Source organism: Galeopterus variegatus, unplaced genomic scaffold (genome assembly GCF_000696425.1).
Source record: "Galeopterus variegatus unplaced genomic scaffold, G_variegatus-3.0.2 Scaffold2928, whole genome shotgun sequence".
Lineage (NCBI taxonomy): Eukaryota > Metazoa > Chordata > Mammalia > Dermoptera > Cynocephalidae > Galeopterus > Galeopterus variegatus.
The window spans coordinates 175,722-179,167 of record NW_007729039.1 but is presented as its reverse complement, the minus strand read 5'-3'; the positions used below and the strand labels follow the sequence as shown (position 1 = coordinate 179,167).

At 43.6% G+C, this 3,446-nt stretch overlaps 1 pseudogene; it reads right to left on the bottom strand.

Annotated features, from left to right (window-relative positions):
• Window positions 1–1,892: 1,892 nt before the first annotated feature.
• Window positions 1,893–2,961, bottom strand: LOC103599378 (annotated as a pseudogene).
• Window positions 2,962–3,446: the final 485 nt, after the last annotated feature.

Genomic DNA, 3,446 nt, shown 5'->3' with positions numbered 1-3,446 from the left:
CTCTATTCGTACTGAATCTGCACATGCCTAGTCATTTGATTTTGAAATGTGATAAAAAAAAATTTTGTCCAGGATAAGGTGGCCATATCCTGGTCTAGTACTGGCTGGTTTCTACTGTAAGGAGTAACCAAATTGACAACAATAATTCAATGGCACTCAAACTTTTCTTTTTCTAATAGTCCTCCAGCATCATCAATATCTTCCTATAAGCCTTTTCTTTACCTGTCTCCCACTCAAAGTTAATATCATCGCTCAAAAATACAACCACAAAAGAATATTTTTATAGATGTTACTTCCAAAAGGCTATGAATAGCTTCAAAATTCTTCTTTACTTTTTATAGCAGAGCTTAAGAACAGAGAAGAAAATATGAGACAACTGGAACTGGAAATATAGGAGATCACACCACCCATATTAATTACCATGGCTGTTTTACCTTTAATCCGATAATCCTCAGAAATTCTCTAATAGACTCCTTAATTTTTCCCTTTAATTAATAAGTCTACTCAAATGCTAAAACCTTGTAAGCTCCATATAAAATGTGTCAGGAAGACTCTGCTACTCACTGAGTTCTGGAACACAGAATCAAGAACACCATAGGAACAGTCCAATGGTCGTTCTTTGAAACATTCAAAATAATCAGGAAATAGGTCATGGATGGACATATGTAGCATACATGCCACGCCCATCCCCAATTCTCACATTAGCCCAGTTTGGAACATCACAACCAAATACAACATTCTTAACCTCTGAGTCCAGATATAGCCTCAGAACACTTCTCAACCAAGACTACAGTTAATTGCTTGTAACCAACTGGGGTTAGCACTCATGATAAAATTTACTAGCCGTCTCTCAGTCAGATTTTGAAAAGAAAGGATTTGGACCTCCATTTCCAAATATATGGAAGACTATGTAAGTTGACTAACACTCCTGCTGAAAACAACTAAAATATGATGAATGAAGCATAGAAAAGCATCCATGATCTGGCATGAGAATGTGAAGTTTTCAGGCTTAAAACCAAAAGAAGGCAGAGCCTAAAAAGATAAGAAAAGCACTAAAACCAGTTTTCATCTTGAAATCATTTACCAAACCAGGCACACTTAAGCACTGGGTTTTTACAACCGAGGGTGACTTCAGGGACAGAAAACAAGGCTTAGAGCCTACTCAGGGTGAGGAGTCTACAAAGAGATTACTATTCTATGTCCACAAAGTCTTATACACTTAATGTAATAAAACTCCATCCACTTCAAAGCATCTAAAAATAATACCTGTCTTAAATCTTGGTGCTAAGTAGAAAAGGGAAATATATTTCCTGAGAGCTCATAATCACAAGTCAGCTGTCAAGAGCTTATAGCCTGAATTCCTACTACCTGGCTGATGTGAAAAATTTCAAGTGAAGATTCAGTTTAAAGTGATCTTGGACTGGTAATACCTTCAAGCACCTAACAAAAATAAACATGAATTCTCTGTACAAGGCACTATTTTTATCCCAGTCTTCAAAGAATTTTCAAAGATAACGTTCCAAGGGAAATGAGCAGCTTTCAGTCAAAAATTACTAAATCCACAAGAAAACTAGGCATTCTGCATGAGAATGGTAAGAAAACGTATAGAATTAGACAAAAATATACAATAAGTATACTTTATAAGGTTCAAGAAATAAAAAAAGGTTGAAAATATGAGGGTACATCAAAAAGTTCATGGAAAAATAGAATTAAAAGATAACACAAATCTTTCCATGAACTTCCCCCCGTCTCCCACCCCCCAAATAAGTTTTACTGGCAATAAGTTTTATTGGCAGGTCAGGAGAAGAGCCAGGAGTAAGGGTCCCTCCTCTCCCATGCCCCTACCCAAAGGAATCCTTCTGTGGAGGGCAGGAGCCCAGGAGCCTGCCAACTCAGAGGACCTTGAAGGTGGGTATGTTGTTGTAGTGGGCGTCCTGGCCCTCAGACAGATTGTGGAAGGTGTCGATCTCCTGCTCCAGCCGCGCGACTCAATGTCCTTGAGCTGCAGGTACTCCTGTTTCTGCCGCTGGCTGTCAGCACGCACTTCACTCAGCTGGGCTTCAATACCACTGATCAGCACAGGGTCTACCAGCTGGGCTCTAGAGTGGGCCCCTGTTTCCATCACTGTGCCTTCCAGGGTGGCTTTCATGCTGCGCTGCAACTGCAGCTCAATCTCACGACCCTGGAGGGTACGTCACAGGTCAGCGACCACAGACTTGCTTATCTGGAGCTGCTCCTTGTTGCAGTCGACCCCCTCTTTCAGGATGTCCATCTGGCTGATGAATCTGGTTTCAGCATCCTTCCTGTTCTGCTCAGCCGTGGCATCATATTGGCTTCTCATGTCATTCAGGATCTTGGTTAGGTCGATGCCTGGAGTAAAATCTACCTGCATATTGAACTGGCCACCTCCCTGGTCCTTCAAGGCACTGACTTCCTCCTCATGGTACTTCTTCAGGTAGGCCATTTCCTCCTTCAGGCCTTTGATCTGCATCTCCAGGTCAGTCCTGGCCAGGGTCAGTTTGTCCTGTACCCTGCACAGCCCATTGATGTCAGCCTCCACGTTCATACGCAGGGCCTGCTCAATTCCAAACTTGGTTCAGAAGCCATCGGTAGCCAGACAGGCATTGTCAATCTGCAGGACAATCTTGGAGTTCTCAATGGTGGCAGCAAGAATCTTGTCCTGCAGGTCCTAGATGGTCTTGAAGTAATGGCTGTAGTCACTGGAGGATCCTGGCCCCTGCTTTTGGTACCAGTCACAGATCTTCACCTCCAGCTCACCGTTGGCCTCCCCCAGGGTGCACAACTTGTCCAGGTAAGAGGCCAAGTTGTTGCTGAGGTTCTGCACAGTGATGCTCTCGTTGTCCACCAAGAGCCTGATGGACCCCGCCAGGGTGCTGATAAAGCCACCTGCATAGTGGCCACGTAGCTCCCAGCAGAAGACACAAAGCGGGCAGAGGACATAGACCTGAGGCCACCAGAATCCCACCCCCCAACCCCCATCGATGCTGTGCGGGCAGAAGACTCCTCCCGCCCCAAAGCTCACAGCAGAGAGATGGCCGAGGACTAGCGACAGCTGTAGGAAGTCATGGTGAGTCAGAGGACACAAGCGACACTGATTGGAGGAGCTGCGGTTGGCAGAGCTCCATGAACTTTTTTGAAAACCCCTCAAATAACAGCAAGCAGATCTGTCAAGAGCCAAACAGAACCTCAACAAATTAAAAATAAAACTGAGATTATGTTCTTGATGAGTATATCTAATAGCAGAACCAAGAGAACCAGCCTGGGTGGTAAGGAACAAAATCTAAAAGACAGGGCAGAGAGACAAAAATATGGGGAGAAAAAGAGATTAGCCTAAGTGGAAAATGGAGTGCAAAGTTCTAATATATGTCTAATTGGAGTTCCAGAAAAAGAAAAGAAAATGGCACAGAAGTGATATCTAAAGGTCC